General features: G+C 44.7%; 1 long non-coding RNA gene across 3 annotated transcripts in view; it reads right to left on the reverse strand.

Annotated features, from left to right (window-relative positions):
- Positions 1 to 17,843, reverse strand: part of LOC147753140 (uncharacterized) — a 31,497-nt gene that overhangs the window by 12,288 nt on the left and 1,366 nt on the right. Inside the window, exon 1 of one of the 3 annotated variants that reach the window (XR_015312074.1) lies at positions 5,832 to 6,507. The exons of the other annotated variants lie outside the window; for them this stretch is intronic. This is a non-coding gene — a long non-coding RNA (uncharacterized LOC147753140). Of the gene's footprint in view, positions 1 to 5,831; positions 6,508 to 17,843 lie in introns of those variants that run through there. 3 annotated transcript variants of the gene reach the window in all.

Genomic DNA, 17,843 nt, shown 5'->3' on the forward strand with positions numbered 1-17,843 from the left:
AGCAGCAGAAACATCTTTTCGCTGTTCCTTTCGACTAGCGAAGACTGCGTCCCATTTTCCCAACGATAACTGAGATATCTAACCAACGAGCCGGTCAGGCCTTGCCGAAGGGTCGACGGTCGCTTGTTCGTCTTCGAAAAAGACAGAGGGTGTAGAAACTTCTATTGGAAAACCTCGCATTGTCGTAACTATGGAACGCTCAGGCTGCTACTGTCGCCATGGGCAGACGGGAAAGCTTCCATTGCTTCCCCACCTTAGGGCTCCTGACGACTTGCACTGCTAGGCGTGCAGTACGGCAAGAACTGCTATAGCAATCATGATAGGCAAAAAGGGACCGAGCCTATTTTGCCAGATGGTCAACTGTCTGAAGCGCATGAGAAACAGGGAGAAGGCGACGGTGGCTACCGAAAGACGAGAGCTCGGAAGGACAGGGAGTGCTAAATAAGCCCTAGCCATAAAGTAACTGCAAGCTGTAAACGAATCGACCCTATTCAAAGTTGCTCGCTGTTTCTCCGTCTCTTTGCTTCTCCTTGTACTACTGCTTTAGCTGGTACGGATGGATCTTTTCGGCTGGTTGGCAAGTTGGAAGGCAGACGAGCGCTACCTACGCCAGTCGTTGCCTTCAGCCCGCTCGCTCACTTCCCCCCAGGAATTGTGGACCCACTCAGCTACCTTTATGCCACTGCTTCCACCGTCGTTCGTCTATAAAAATCTACAACTGGCAGCTCGCTTGGCGATGGCGGTGCCAACGAGAGTTGTTAGTCCGATTGGCGTGGTCCACTTTTGTAACTGGACAACTGCTACTATGGCTAGTACCATCGAGTCGAAGTAGCGAGCGGTGAGCGCCAGCAATCGCTGGCTGAGTAAAGAAAAGCGAATTGGAAATTGGGTTGTTTCGTATGGTGTGCGTGTTTGTTCGCGTATTTGTCCGGACCTACAAGCTTGGTTCTTTTTGCCGAAGTTTAAACGCATATGTGACTATGTGGCCTAGTAAGCGACGTGATACAGCCATTCAATCTTTGCTCTCTTTGTTGTCGCCGCCGCTTCTCCCACACCACTGGAGTTCGTCTGGTTCTGATTGTTTGCGTCTCACCCGTTACTGTTGTTAGTCATTTACCATTTTTCGCTACCCGTTTCTAGCGTTTTAACTCGCGTAGTATTATTTTCTACCTTTTAGAAAGTGCTACTTTCTTTACCCAAGTCCGGAACAATCAAAACGTAAAAAAAGAAGTAAATTGAGTAAGTAAAGCGTGAAGGAAGAAATAGGTGGTGGAATAAGAGCTAGAACCCGAGCCAATGCGAAAGGAATCAAGTAAAAAAGAGGTCTTTCCTGCTTCTCATCATCATCCTATTTCTTCTCAAGATCCCACATCATTGGCCCGTTGATCATTCGATTCTGCATTTAATGTCCTACCTATTCCACAGTCCGTCATGTATCCTTCTCCCGCTGAATGGCAGCCAGGTGAAGCAGTCGGAGTGAAAAAAGGTAAGGCAAGCATTGACGTTAGAAATACTCGTGAAGGGAACCTAAAAGGAGGTCAGTAAAAGCAAGAGAGAATGGTAGGGTTATTTTTGTAATTTACATTATACTTATTGTATTTGTATGCATAGTCCTGTTCCTTCTCGTTTCAACCATCTCCTATTTTTGGTTCCATTAGATCCATGGATTTTTGCTCTTGCCAGGATGCATCGAACTTCCTATCCACTCGACTTGCTTCTCTTGTCGTTGTAGTTGAGTCCCGTCTACGTATTATAAATCAGCCGTTTTGTTGGCGTTTGCGAAAGAAAGCAGCGCGCTACCCAACAAGCACAGCGATAGTCCACTTAGGGCAAAACACGCTTGCTTTAGACTAAACACGAGGGTTGCTAACGACAGACTATGAGACAACAAAAAAGCGTGCTCTGCGTAACGCTATCACTGTCAAAGTCACAAAAGCTTATCTGTACATACAAATAGGTATGCATGCGCATAACGTAATTTAGCCTCTAGTCACGGTCTGCACTAGGGGTCCGCGTTCCCTGCCACAGGAAGAGTATACAACGTCTCGCTTCCATGTATGTCTTCCTTTTTGGTCAGCTAGTTTCTCGATGCCGTTCGCAGCGTCGCAGTGCTCTTTGGCGATCCGACCCGAGCTCTGTTCGCAATAAATTCATCTCATTTTCAATGTGCGTCTGAGTGCAAATGTATCTGCGTGAATGACATCATTCAGTCGGTGCTCTTTTTCTTCCAACAATTCTCGTTTGCTTTTTGTTGCTGCCCAAAGAATTGTTCGAACACAGGTGTTTTGTTTAGAATAAGCCGAAATTTCCCTATTGTAATCATTACTGTCGTAGTAGCCTAAGACACACTTTTTGTATCAGTGCATTCTTTGCCGTAAAAATTCAGATTCACCTGATCTACAAATGAGCATCCTTCCTCACTGATTCAGGTCACTTTTTCACCTAAAAAGACGGCACCATGTCGAGAAGTTAGCTGCACTACACCAGATAGTGCTCGCATATAACCTAAAAGCCAGCTGATTTAAAGGTCGCCGTCCGGGACTACCGCCCACAGGTTCCCTGCTGCTGTCGCTCTGCTTTTTGTCAATAACACACAAACTCCTCCAAGACAGAGACATTAAAACGATGCAGGTTACACTGCGGTGTTAACTTTGAACAGTCTTCGCAAAATCAGCCATGAAACGACGGCCGCCTTATTTTACGCACATACGCTCACCGCGGTTCCGGTGTTTTGACATGGATTAAGGTAACTTTATCTGTGCATAGGGCCTGCCAAGTCCCTGCAGACTTAACCTGTGCTGTATCATACATACACGCATACAGTAAGTGACTTTAAAAAGTGCAGGCTAAAAAGTAAGTTAAGGCTAGAAATGTCTTCAGAACCCGAATGGTTTCAAGGACATGAAGGCCTCTAACCTTAAAGAGTGACAGAATCGTCAAGCATAATAATAAAAATTCCTTCGAGATGTGACCTCCAATATTTTGTCTTCGCCTTTCTCCCATTTTGCTTAGCAACAGCAGTTTCTTCGGTTCCATGTCTACAAAGTGGTGGTAGGCTTATACGTCCTTCCACTATCCCAATTCTCTCTAGAGTATTTCCCTTCTATAGAAAAATAACGTCCTCTGTTCTTGCTGGACGAACGAGCAAGCTGCAGTCCCTGTCTCCGAGCAAGGTAATATCGCCAGTGCCCGGCAGGAGACCTGTTCCTGAATAGAATCTCTTGAGACGGCCGCCTCAGTTCGCCAAACGCATACGCGGTCGCCGACAGATACAAATGCATACACACGCCGATGACCCACTTAACCTATAGGCAGCCATCCCAAGCGACTATTTCCCTCAAGCACTCTTTGCTCTCGCACCTCTTCATCTTGTGCTCATTGTTATTCTCTCGCCCTATCCCAACTTTTCTTTGGCTTCGTCCACGACGCACGCATTTCCCTCTGCACTAATTCAACGCACGTATTAAGAATATATAAGGAATATAGTTCTGGATAGCTATTGCATAGGATTTTGTATGTGTATTCGCATAGTGTTACATTGGTGCAGTTCCGCGTGCGCGCACTCCTCAGCTTGCCGTCGACCCGCACTAGCGTCAGCTTAGGCCCGCCCGATAGAGCGTTAGTCTTCCGGAGTCCTTTGTCTGTTGTTTTTCGCGCGAACCACGAAAAAGCTAGCACGCTTGTCTAGTAAGAAAGCGCCACCAGGCGAAGATAACGAATATACCAGCCTGCGTATTTCTCTCTCACTCTTTTTCTGCCTGCTACGCGAGTTGCGCGAAGGCATCTGAAGGTGTGTATGTGTGACTCGCGTACCCGCACAAGCTGACTTCTTTTGCGATTCCACCCGCCTTATAAACTGAGCTCCTTCTTCGTCCTATTACTCTAAGTACATACGCGTGACTGCACAATCGGTTGGTTGGGATCATGCGCCAACTCACTAGGGTCACTGCAGCAGTAATGACTGCTATGTGGTGGAAATGTGGCCTACCAGTATCGCTGGGATCGGCCACTGCGACTAGTCAGCAGCATGCTTATCGGAAAGTTCTCGTTTACGCCACCTTCCCTTCTGTTTGAGACCTGGAAACTTCGGTGTTTAGGAAAAGCCATACTGATGTGCGGGTACACTGAACAATCAGAGTACGTTTGCATTGCAGCGGACTAACGGTTAATTCATGTAGGCGACAAGGACAAGAAAAATATTACTGTAAGGCACGTTCAAAATTCAAATGTTGTCAGCGACCGTTAAGTCGCCTAAAGTTTCCGTAATCGGTATAAGCGACGCAAATGAAATTTGGAAAGGGCTCAGACGTTGGCACCTCAGTCCTATCTTTCTCTCTCTCTTTCTTTATATATATATATATACACCTGATCTCTTTGTCTTTCTCTCTATCCATGTCGCGGCTGCGGCTGATGAGCTTCGGCTGGCGACTGTGAATCGGATTGCTGATTATCGCGAATGCATGTATAAGCCGCGGAGGAATTCTGCAACGGCGATTTACTGTGGCCATTGTGTTTCCGCGCAAAACTTAGCGTTCAGGTTGAAGAACCCATACGGCTCTACCCAGTGCGTTTTAACCGCATGTTCATTAAGTAACCTTCCACTCGACCAGCGCGAGAGCCAGCCTTATCTTTTAAGCCAAGAGGGTATTGCCACGGATCGTCAGTGAGAAAGAGACGAGCATCAAGATTCGATGCGCACGCTTATACAATCATTGGCGACGTCGGATTGGCTGACGGGTACGTGCGTGGCAATCGAGACGGGATAGAATGGGTGTATACGCTCAAGCCGTTCTTGTTTCCTTCCTTTTAGGATGGGGTTCAGGCAGCAGGACGTGCGCGCAAATATGTACGACGACTATATCTACAATGGTTATCTATCGCGACCTGTTAGACCAAGCCAGAAGGTCGTCTCAAGCAACTGCTCTCTCTTTCGCGCCTTTAAAATTTTTCTCCCACTCCCTAGCCGGCGAAGAGGAAGAAGTACAAGAATGTACTGTTCTATGGAAATTTCCTGTTTCTGAATATCTTATGATCCAAATATGGCCAGCGGCTAGTTGAGCGTGGACCTGTTGATTGGTGAATTATGCATTTGAGACATGAAAGTTCGGCATAAAACATTTGAGCTGTAGTAAAAAGTGATGATGATAACAACGCGGAAGCTAAAGCAGTAGCGGCGTGGCGCCAAATGCTGATCTTCAGCACGATGGTTACAAGAAAAAAAAATCGTTTAACGAGCCAAATAACGAGAGCGGTACACAAGCGACGATTCACATTGTCAGTTTTAGGTGGGTTTGTCTACCAAAGTAATTTCAGCGCATTTAACCGAGATTTAGATCGTTTCCCTAAAGGCTAATGCCTTGAAAAACCTCACGCCTATTCATAACGCTCGTACTGTCGTAAAAATGAGTAAGTAAGTGATCTTATGCTAAGTGTCTATGTCTGCTGTGGCGTCTGATGATACACTTTGAAGACCATATCTACTTTAAGGCCTGCCTTCTGTGAAAAATACTCTTTAAGGTTGGAGTCGTAACAACTAGCACCGCTTATTCTGACAGACATAAATTAATGTTAAAAGTCTCTAGACGCTGACCTGAAACTTGTAAGATTTATATCGTTCTGTAAAAAGCATCGTGATCGTGTGATATTTTCCATTGGCTAAGATCTTGGAAGTTTGGTGGTAACGTAGTAAAAAATCTGAATAAAAAAAAAAAATACGATCCATCCAATCTAGATCCTTCCAGCAAGCAGGAACATTGTATGCTGTGCCTACATTTGAATGATCAATAATAGTCTCATATTTCTGCAGATATGGCTTACTGTACAAAACTTACCAGCAAACATCCACATGGCGGAAACCGAAACCTTGGAATAACGGACTTGCTGGCTCAAGAGGCAGGATAAGTATGTTCGTTTCTCCGTTTTTCTTTTTTTTTATAAAACTACTGCTGTCCGAGGCACCACCGAATATCGTTGGCTAAAACGAAGAAGGCGCAATAGCACTCGTCGTCCAAGCAGGCGATGCAAATATTTCAATGGAGTGTTACTTCGTCAACGATCCACTCGAGTAACGGCCTGCAATGAAGATTTCGCGTGCTTCTGTACGTTTCTTACCCCTGCGGCTTCCTCGTCCGTCCTTCCGTCGTCGAGCCTCGTCTGACTGAAAGCCACCAGCGACTGCTAGTGAAGCAGACCCCGCTCACCAGCCCCTCGCAACCAAACGCCTTTCATAGTCGCCTACCGCTTGACAGCTCGTCAAAAGCTGTCCTATACGAGGCTTCTTTCCTTCTCTTTCTCGCTCGCTTTTGCGCACGCACACGGAGAGTTGCTTCTTCGAGGCCTGTTAGGCTACACCGCTTCCTTTCCGTCTCTCCTGTCTGTTTCAGTGCACGCATTCGTCGATTCGGTCTGTTGTACTTCTACAAAATTCGCTCACAGTTGTGATGCGAGTTCCGCAAGAGCGCAGCTCCTGCGGCGACCGGCCTCATCAGCCACAGCTCGTTGTTCCATTCATACGTTCCAGGAGTATTACAACGACTTTGCCTCCGTTCCGTCAACCTATGCTAGCTGAGCTCCAATTGGGCCCTGATTGGCCTGCTTGCCCACCGACAACGGGGAGCGGTACACAGCGACAGAGCAGCAAAAAGGGACAGGCAGTAAGCGATAGTGTTTGGTGAGCTAGATCCAGCTTCTTAGCCACCTGCTAAATTTCGCGCGTCAGCCCCAGCCGTCAGTCAACAGTCAGCGATACTATCTTGCTACATCGTGAGCGCTATACTACTCTAGGAGTGATATTATCCTGTCAACTGATTTCATACGGCATCTGAAAGGTGCTGCGTCGAGCGCCTCGTTTCCTCTGTGTACGCATCTGTGCGCTGCGTGTGTAACGGGCTGCCGTTCTGAAATCTAGTAATGCTCTACGTTTTATGTGACTCGCCGCAGTCCATTGCCGCCAACAGACCAAACACCTCATCTCTCAACATCTCGAAGCGCATAGAGACAGCGAGAAGAAAAAGAGCTGGGTGGAAACAAGCCGACAAAACTGGGCCTTTTCAGTTCTACAAACTGCAGAGAAGACCGCATGGCCAGGCCTTCAGTCTCTCTCTTTTTCCATCGTCCGGTTAATCATTGACACTCGTCACTAGCAGTGTGTCGCGCCAGTTGCTCGAATAACTACAAGCAACGGAAGCATAGAAGGAACCACGCAACGCCGCCGGCGACTTAGCCAGTCTAGAAAAAGCGGCAGGGTCTGAACAGCTCACGAGGGCCGCGTTTACAGAACAGAGCATACATGCGGTAACGTTTGCCAACAAACAAAAACCTCCGCCAACGAAAGCGACGATGCTAGTGGTACCCCTACACATTGATGTTGCTTGTTACCAGCGCTATCCCTGCTGGCAGCCCGCTTCTAATTCGGAGTCACTTAGCGAGGACTGGCTTTGGGAGGCCGACAGCACTAACAGTAGCCAGAAACGAAAAACAGTGTCAGTTAGTGAATCCTGTTCCTGCCATGCTCCCCAGCCACTACAGCCCTCTTCCCACATTTCTTTCCGGGTCGGGCTAGCAGCTTTACCCGCAGGCAACAATGTGCGTTTATTCTCGCTCATCACACGGGCGAGATCACATAGTAGTCGGGTGGAGGGGCGAGGAAAACAGAGCAGAGAAGAGATTGGGGGCTGGAGCGACAGACGGAAGATAGAGCGAAAGTGAGTGACTAAGTGATGCCGAAGAGAGCTGAAAGTGAGGCAATAAGCAGATGCGATTATATTGCTACGCCTCGAACAGCATCAGGAACGAAACTATGAGATGGCTGTACTAGCACGATAGATAAGGCCATCAGTGGGGGAGGGGGGAGGGGGGTAGCGGGAGGTGCAGGAGAAGGAGAAAAATAGGAAGAATGTGTAGTGGGAGCTAGCTGGCGCTGGTGAAAGACAGTGGCGAACAAAACGAAGGGTACGAATAGATCGGTTTCTGTCCTAGGGGGATGTGATAGCAGTGTGGCCTGCATAGAGAAAGAGCTGTTGTACACTTGCCAACGTTATCGCCATTTCTCTCATTCTGCCGAGCCTATGTCAAAGGCTAAGGGCACCCAAGAGAGTGGCATCGCATGAGAATGAGCGCCGTAGACTTCAGCTTGGCTCACACAGACGTTGCTGGGCTAGTAGCCGACCCAGTTCGGCTGCTCTAGCAGCCACAGGACGTTCGGCTGTTGCAGTAGTAATAACAATGCTTTTGCATCCGCTGCTTATTTCCATCAGTGGCGTTGTGCAGGCTTTGTATCACTGAAATGTCGCGAACAACGTTGACTCTATCCAACAAACAGCCTTGCTTGTTTGTCCTAGAATTCACAGCGTTCTATAACCTGTCTTTTGGCGGCGATGCGCCATCCATTCAACGTCTTTTCTATCCCCCTTTCGCTATAGCCGCGTTTTCGTACACAGCTTCTTACGCTACTCTTATTCGCTTGTTGTCTTGCCATGTCTCTGTCCTTTCCGCCAGTAATCATCTCATTAGCCAATTTCATTTCACACGCTAATCCGCTAGGACTAGAAGCCTGCACACTTTTGGATATTTCAGTCGTATGTGCTTAAATTCAATTTTTTCATTAAAACAGGGAAAGCAATGAAACCAAATAAAGCTATTTAGTCAGATTATTGGTCCTATCAGCACCGTCGTCGTCAGTGGCGATATCTACTTCGGCTTGACACTGTGGTACAACTCACGAGACACCGCTGCTGGTTCAGCTGCGATTAGTGCGCCTGACGCACTCCTGCAGGCTTAGTTTCTCTGGCTATATATGGTCCCTTTGGTCCTGTGTGTAAAATGTGTGCCCAGTTAGAAAAGAATCGTATTTCTTGATATTGTCCTATTGTGAGCTGTGAGATGATGTCTATCGTACGGAAAACAGGGACATCTAGTACTCATTTTTTCCAAGAGTTCGCTTTTTTTTTGCTCAATTGAGAGAAGGCTTCAAACAAGCACCTTAATACTCAGCTTTTTCCTTTTGTGATTAATATATTTCAGTGCAGATGATATATATCGTCTAGATACAATTAGTGTAGTAGTATCTTGCTGAACGATGGCGATTTCTAATCTGTTTCATGCTTTTTACTAATAAATAGGTACTCGGGAGCTAGCCTTCCACCTCAAGCCCGAATTCCTCCAGGTCTTCATCCACTCCCCGCAGAGACCGAGATAACGAAATAGAAAAAAAGTGCCGCTAACGATGATGACCCGTAAAGGGGAGAAATGAGGCCAGCTGTTATACAAAGCATGACAGTTTGCTAGGGTATGGTCTCGAATTCGCTAAGGGTTTGATCTGATCCCCGAATACATTCATGTCCGAGTTTGTGGTTGGTAGATCGATGAAGTGCGTCCATGCGAACTCTCCAATCGTAATGCAGCTCGCTTACAATATTTATTCCCCGATATTACGTGTTTATTATGAGCTCTTACTGGCCGCTCATGGCAACGCTAACTGCGGACGGTAGTAACAATATGAGCTTGGCTTCTAATCTTGGGGTCGATGCTGCTATGTGCGTTCTTCTTTCCTGTTTAACTACTTTGCTTCGTAAGGAACAACCTTACGAAGGTGCTACAGTGTAATAAATCCACCGACCAAGACTACGACGAAATACGAGTAATCTAAAGGCAGTGAAGGTATCTATATTAGTAACAGGTGCGGTAACTGTTGGCTGGTAGAGCAATCAATGATTGACCTGATGACTGAGCCCTACAGAATTTCGCGGTGCCGCAAACGCTTCTATCATATTGCCCTTGGTTTAAGTTGATATACCAAATCAACAACGAAGGCTTCCGAAATTGCACGAACTTTCAAGAGTAAAGAGTTTTTATTTCTATTTATTCATAATAATACATCTTATTTACCGCAATGGAGGGCCAGTCTCCGCGATTTCGGTGGGGAGCTGAAGCGGGCACAGCTATGTCGCTGATAACCCTCCAAGTAATGTTATACGGTTCAGATCTGGGGTGATTCAATAAACAGGGAATAGACGCGGGTCAAAAATGCTTGAATATAGATAGTTTCATTCCAACATGGTGATAATGCCTCAGAATATTGTTTCTTACATTTTCGACCTTTTAGTGTAAGGTGTATGTCTTAATCGAAATAACTGCGTAACTGTCTAAGTTCTGTGCTCACCGGTTCGAATTTATTGAAAGTTAGCCATCTGAATCAATCAGTATCGCACGCCAGACGCGAAATATTCAAGTTAAGTACACGCGATACCTTTTTTTTTTTTGTTAAATCTTGTCAGCAGCTACGAATCCTGACAGTTTATTTGGCAAACTTGTCGTTTTTTGTCAGAAAAGGATACAGAGTCCGTAATGATAGAATAATTTATATTCTGCATATTGCTAGCCTATTGTCCCGCTAAAAAAAGTGGGTTTTGTGTTGTTTAGAGAAAAAAAAATGATATTTTAATGTGAATGGTCAAACGCAAGTGCACGAGCCAAGTTCGTTAAATGAAATTACATCAAAACTCATTAAGTTGCACTTAGGTATCGAACTGAACCTTAGGATTTTCCAGTTATGAATCCTGCGCACTACCCACCCAATTCGCTATTCGGAACTGAGCATGTTAATTAGAAAGCAATTAGTCTGACTTCAGATGTATAAAGCACATGTGCTAATTCAAAAGCTTTAATCTATAGCTAGCAGGTTCAAAGCACACCAAGATACGATGTTTAGGGAGGGTAAAATTATAATACCCACAGCCAGGCGATAGGACTGGTCACCTTCATAATTTAGCAATAATAATGTCTGTGGTACACCGTGAACCGAGGCGATAACATTCTCGATAGCACGTACATACGGTTTACTAAAGAAGAAACAGGTTCCAACATGCATGTATGGCATGGGAGAGTAAATGCGTTTCTGTTCTGACAAAGTAGTTTTTTCAACTCGAACCCCAAGTATGGTATTGATACGTATAGAAGATGGTAATTATAACTAATAGAAGTAGCGGCAGCCGTAACAAATAAAACCGAAGAGATTGCTCGCTTTTTATAAAGGCGCATCGTTCACTTACGTTCTTCCTCTGTTTTACTTTGTGTCCATTAGCAGCAATTGTTTCCGCCCTCATTCGTCCTCACAAACGCACCTACATTTCCGTTCCGTTAGCTGCCTACGTTGTCCGTTAGCCATCCGTCCTGGCCTTCTCGTCTTGCCCCTGATCGTCGTCGTTGTCTGCGTCGACAGACAAACGCAGGAACGGAAGATGCCATCACTCGGACCACGGCGATGGCTTTGTTTGGTCGGCTGATACCGGGCAGCGGCAAATATAGAGGATGGGCGAGACAGGCGCGGGACTGATAAAAGGATCGGCTGGGAACAGGCGGTAGTGGGTCAGCCAGTTTTGGCTAGAGCACAACAAAACTGAGCTGACTAACTGCCGTATGGCCTGCAGGCCAGCTAGCCAGACAAAGAGTTCTGTTTAGAGGATGGTCGAGGATCTATGAGGCAAGCGACTAGACAGCCAAACCGGCCAACTCTATGGTCAGTGAACGGAGATAAGCACCGGCTTCCGTAGTGGCAGTCAGTAGTATCGTCAACGGAAGGGGATAGATCTGTCTCTGAACGCGTGATGCGCCCTAAGTCTCCCTCGACAGTAGCAGGCTGTCTGTCTTTTTCCTGCTTTGCACTGTTCCCTTTACTTTCCTTGCTGATTCTCCCCCTGTTTCTTATTCTCTCCAATGGAGTTAGTTTCTCGCCGCTGCTGTTTCGTTGGACACGAGTCAGCGAATGGGGTAAGCAACCGCTAGCGAGGGCTGGCCTTGTTGGCGGCCGTTGGCTTCTCTCGTCACCGCTGCTGCGTCTTCAGTGCCCCGGGTTTGTTCGACTGTCTCCAGTTCCTTCCTGTCCGTAGAACTCTTTTGCTGTGGGCATCCAGCCGTTTCGTTGTGATCGGGACTGTGGCCACTGTCCGTCATACTCATATGGAGAAATGCAACCGTGGGGTGGTTGTATTACAGGATAGCCAGTCTGGTTGGCTGACTCCTGCGTGCGCAGACGTGCACTCGGTCTGTATTCTCGCTTGCCTGCCCAGTCAGGGCTCAGCGACTGCTCTGCATACTGCATTCGTGGACGATGTCGTTTTCCACTCAATGTCTATGGTCTGGCCATGTTGTGTAGGATTGTCAGCCACCTCTCGCTTATCGCTGAATGTGGTTCGAGGAGCAGTAAGATTCTGGGATTGTGGCAAACTTTGTGGGAGCTCAAAGGTTTCGGTCCTCGTCGTCTGCCCTGCGTATGTGAAGGCGTGTAGTGCATGAGCAAGGAAGTTTCGAACAGAGAATTAGCAGCACCATAGAGAAAAAAAGGCAAGGAGGCTGCACTGCGGCGCAGCGTCTCTCACGACTTGCATACAACGTGTGCAGTAGACAGGAGAGCGTTCCTCTGATAGGTAGATAAATAAATAGGCATGCCTAGTAAGCGATCGACGAAGAGAAGCATGAAGTGATTCGAGCATGCCGTACTGGCCAATTAACTAATAGCCCCAGCCTCGATTGCCGAAACGTAGGAACTTATCGATATGACTGGTGGTCAAAAGTGGAAGATTTAGGTTGAGACAAATGATTCAATCCAGTAGGTGGCAAAAAGCCATTAGCGGCAACTGTGCACCAGCCAGGGATCAAATTAGACGCTGCTGCGAAGTGCTGTCTTACACTGCCGGATCCTGGCAGAAAAACTGCACGTCTACCGCCTGTCTAAAATCAAGACCACTCCAGAAGTCCAAACAAGCTGCTCCTGCAGCATAGTGGGGCTGACCCTCGGAAAAGGTCCTATTATTGCCGCGCCGACAAGTGTTGGCGACTAATCAAGTGATTTCACTCTAACTTTTTTAGAACGTGATGAAATGACGTATTCTGAACCCTTATGTTCGTTATATTGATTGTAGGTCTTATGACAACGTTCACAACGCTACCGGTAGACATACACCGGGGAAACACCTAGAAGTATTTAATTGTAACAGGTAAAAAAGTTAATCATAGATATTGAATTTCGACTACGGGTGACCGAACACGAGGGTTTCGAGTTGTATAGATCTGCCCTTTTATAATTGTGATATCCAACAAATAAGATACGCCTAGTAACTCTAGAAGACTATACGCAAAGGACTCTACGTAGTAGAATGTTCTCTTTGATTTCATCTATATCTGCGCCTGGCTTCCGAACTGAAGTGGTATGATGTACCTGGGGCACAGATACCTGTTTTACCGCAAGCTCGAATATGTGACCATCAGGAGCGATGTCGCTGCTTTTAGCCTGTGAATAATTTAATTCGGCGACTAAACAGGCCAGAATAGCATTGTTTGTTAAGGCTCGGCTGATCCAACGTACAACTGACAAAAAACAATGCGACGTTAGCTTTGCGATGCCTTTACATTAGAATATTTTTGTTGACTCCGCACTAGCACGGCCCATCGGGCTCAGTAGTGATAGATTCCCGAGGTCACTCTCGCTACCTCCATCTCTCCCCCCTCTCAATTTTTCTTCCGCTCTCTCTCTCTCTCTCTCTCTCGACAGCTGATCGACACTCCGTAGCATCAACGAGACAAAAAATAGTAAGTCTATCGAATTAAGTTAAATAAATGGTAAACTCAAATCCGGAAAAATTGAGGAAACTAGTAAAATTTGAGCCACTAGCTTACATTATACGACCACTATGATCTGTAATTAATCTGCTTACGGATAAATAATAATAACCTGTAAAGATTTCCTGACAACTGTAGAACAGCTGAGTAAGTAAAGGCGATACTGGATAATAATACTTTTACTATATGTACACCAAATGGTATGAAAATATTCTATTGTTGACAACGTTTCATCAGTTGCCTAGTCCATTTTTCGAGGTGCATAGCTCATTTTCTTCGCCAGTGAACATGTTCACCAGTCATTACCATGTACAGCATATCTAAACGAATCACGCATTTGCAAAAATACCCAGATTGCCAGGTCCGCTCATCATGGGTCGAATTGATACAGGAAGGAGGATCACCAGCATCGCATCTACCCATAGACTGTTTACTGTGGCTTGAAGCCATGCAGAGAGAGAGCAAAACGTCATATCGTATTTGAACGAACATCCCAGTGACAACTGACCACTTCATAGGTAAGTGTCGAGATACTATTTCCTAAGTTAAAACAGAGAATCACCGACCCTAATCAGAGTTAGTCTATTGTGGTAGCTGCTGATTGCTCAATGTTCACAGTACCACACTGATAGTTGTTACCAACTGTTAGCATCAATGCATAACATAGAATATTATAGTACTATTGATTTTTTTCCGTATAACGATTATAGTAGTTATTAGAAAGATTGAATTTGCTTACCATGGTTGGTAAACAAGCTATCTTCAACAGCTCGATCACCACACGGGACTTAGAGTTAAGCAAAAAACGGTAATTTTCGTTCTAATTAAGCTATTTCAATAGGTAGGGCAAAAGATATGAAAATTTAGGCTGGTCGCGAATGTGCCTTTTAAGACGATAACAACGACAATGTCGTTCGCAAAGCGCTCTATCTTGTGATGAGCACTGCTAGCAGGTGCCTGCTTGATTCCGAAATCAAACGGATTCAATAGCATCATTTTACGTTCGCGTGTTAGTAACAGGTTTCCATATGTAGCCTAAAGAGGAATACGCAACCTTGAGAGGATCAGACGACTCCTCACCCACAATGACACCTGTGTTGCGTGTACGGGGGGTGACAGTCTCTACTGCTGTTTTGCATTCGGTGCAATAGCATAAACTATCCAAAAGCGTATACGGACGCTGTTCCGCCGTTCGAAGATGGCACAAACTTTCTTGCCATATGTGTGTTTACGCACGTCATTGTTGAAAAAACAGCCACACGATCCGTTATTGCTGCGCGGTCGATTGTTATAAATGCCTAATGTTTACAACAGTTTATTCCTAACTCACTTAGATGTTCCGAGATTGGTACGTTGCCTTGGTACGAACTATCAACATACACTTTCGTTATCAACGTACAATGCCGTCGTACTCGTTGGCCAAATTTGGCTGGCATTGTCTTCGATATATACGATAATAATCAGATATATTGTCTGACAAATACTGTATCCGACACGAGTGTCCCACTTCTATTTTGGCTTGGTGAATTTAACTGTCAGATTTCCAGTAGCCTTAAATATTTAAAAGTACAGATCCATGATGACGCTAAAGGACGGACGTACAAACGAATATTTCACTTGCAGATGCGTTCGATTGCGTACACATATCGTAGTCTTTTCCAGCCATTCTATACGCGTTCCCATATCAATTGTTACTGTTATGTCAACCATGCCAAACGAGTTTAATGGGCATCCGGCTACATAACATAGGCATTTTATAAATTATGAAGTAAGCGTTGGATCATATCTCGTCGCTCAGTCTTTGCTGCTGTAAGAGGGCCCACTCCTATTATCAGGCAATCGTACTCTGCTATTGTGTGCATATCCGAAGCAAAATCCGACTCTTTCATTGATTTTTTGTATTTGATATGTGGAGTGGTATCGTGGCTGCTGATAACGTAAGGGGACAGCCAGTGGCGGCTGGTTTACAAGGAGCAAAGGCAAGTAAAAAGCAGATCGTCTTTTTGTTTTCGCCGCCATACGTGGGTCGGAAAAGTTGCCAGAAACCTTTTTCATCCCCCAGTAAAAAGGCTAGTATAAGAAAGGGTGGTTATTAGATCCTTCAGCCGTGTCCTAAATGAACTGGACTTAAAAGTCTTCAAGATAATCGAGATGTTACTAGCAGTCTACTCTTTTATATAAAAGAAAGTGACGTTTTGCGACGTTTCTTGCAAGCGCTTCATCCTTTCCAAAGAACATATGCCTAGACAGAGTAAGATAAATGAGCGTCGTTTACCCCTGTCTTTTAAATTGAACCTGAAAGGTATTCAATTTTTTATCGAAGCCTTGCTAGGGCAAAGTTTGTCCTGAAAATCATTTGATTTACGGCAACTAACAATGCTCGTTTGGCGTATATTAAATAGGTGGAGCAAGTAGTCCGTGCTACAATTTGTTAGAGTGGCCTTCACCTATGATTTATTTAGAATCGACATCATGACACACTCGGTTTAATTTGGACTTATGTTGTGAACTAGACATCACATCAATGTCTAACTTTGGCTGCAATACATTGACTTACCCAATTTAACTTACCTTCACAGATGGTATACCAGTCAAGTATCGCTTCTATGCTACAATATAATCTCGCTAACGATGCATGGGGCCAGCCTTAATATTGGCAAGCTTATTACGAACAGTTAACATCGGTTACATGGCGAAGAGGTTTTTTTTAATGGACTACGGACCTAGACAACTAAGTGTGCTAACAAACTCTTCGAAACAGAATAGAGCAACCACCATATAAGCGGCTTGTAGTAGTACCCTTTAAATAAATCATTATTTTTTCCACGTAGCGTCCTAGATGTTGTTTCGCAATGATTATCACCAAACATAAACAAGAATCAAAATACTACTAAGTCATAGTTAATTTAAGAGTAGAAGCTAACCATATCAAATGGTCAGGAGACCGCGCATATTTTTTGCTTAGCCTTAGAGGTTTTAGGGGATGGAAAGGTGTGGCCCAACGAACCGTTTGGTCTTTAGTTAACACTATAGAAATGCTCTACTCTAGAAAAACCAATGCATACTAACTATATCAACAGTACCGAAGTAGTTTTTGAGGCATGATGTACATATGCAGCGTACCAATATTTCCAGTGGGTTTACTTGAAGTGCAGACCGTCATCTATGGCTAACTGAGAGGCCAGCTGTTCTAGCAGCGATCGAAGGCTCGAAAACTATGTTTGTTTCCATAGCATAGAAATTCACAGTGGCAAAGGGAACTGTGTTTATGGAAACGCTTTGTAACAACAGTCAATGGAGTGCCCGCTGGTTGTTATTGTTAAGCACTAACGTTGGTGTCGTCGGGCACGCTAAAAAATCTCCTACGATTTGCTTGTCCCAGTCGCTCTGATTGTAGACGGCTCTGTTTCATCTTAGTAGGATAAAGTAATGAGCCACACGCTTATCATGGACTCCGTTTCTGAGGTTTATCGATTAGTCTTCGAGTTTTTCGATTACTAGGAAACAATTATGTTAATGAGCCCACAAGCGTATCTATAATCCATAAAAGCCGATATTCAATCAATCAGTGATCAAGCCCATCGGTCAAATTTGATTTCAGTATGTTATGTAAATCTTTATCTACTAAAACTCTGTTGAGTTTAATAATTTCAAATAAAAACATTTAGTAACCGAAAAGTACGAGACAAAACTAGAATAAGCTTCAAGTGTTGGCTTTCCTCTCTCTTTGTAATGGGAACAAATTCACTGGGGACAATGAGACATCCTGCGTAGTAGTAATTAAAATTTGACGATTTAAGAGTCGTTTTATGGATTGAAAGGCGTATCGTACAAACAGCAGCTCAGACGTCCTTCATTCAGCACATACAATTTAGCTTCGCTCTGTACATATATTTGAACGAGGCCATTGTTATTAATATGAGAAACAAACAGGCTAAGTAGTAATAACACTATAATGATCGTAATGGTTAATAATGGTAATAATAATTATTATTATCAATGTAAACATCAATCGTAGTATCTTTTTTTTTTTTTTAATATTCTTGTGGAATCATTGTTTTTAGATATAATTTAAACGCATAATCTTTCCTTGAATTATCATCGATCTTTTTTTACTAACTATTCTAATTGCGTCTCCAGGACAGACAAGCCTTCAAAATCTATTAGCCTGCATTCGTTCGTAATCCTTCTACTTTAAGATTCCATTTGAGCACGATATGAATTGCAGA

This window comes from Varroa jacobsoni, unplaced genomic scaffold (genome assembly GCF_002532875.2).
Source record: "Varroa jacobsoni isolate VJ856 unplaced genomic scaffold, vjacob_1.0 scaffold_711, whole genome shotgun sequence".
Lineage (NCBI taxonomy): Eukaryota > Metazoa > Arthropoda > Arachnida > Mesostigmata > Varroidae > Varroa > Varroa jacobsoni.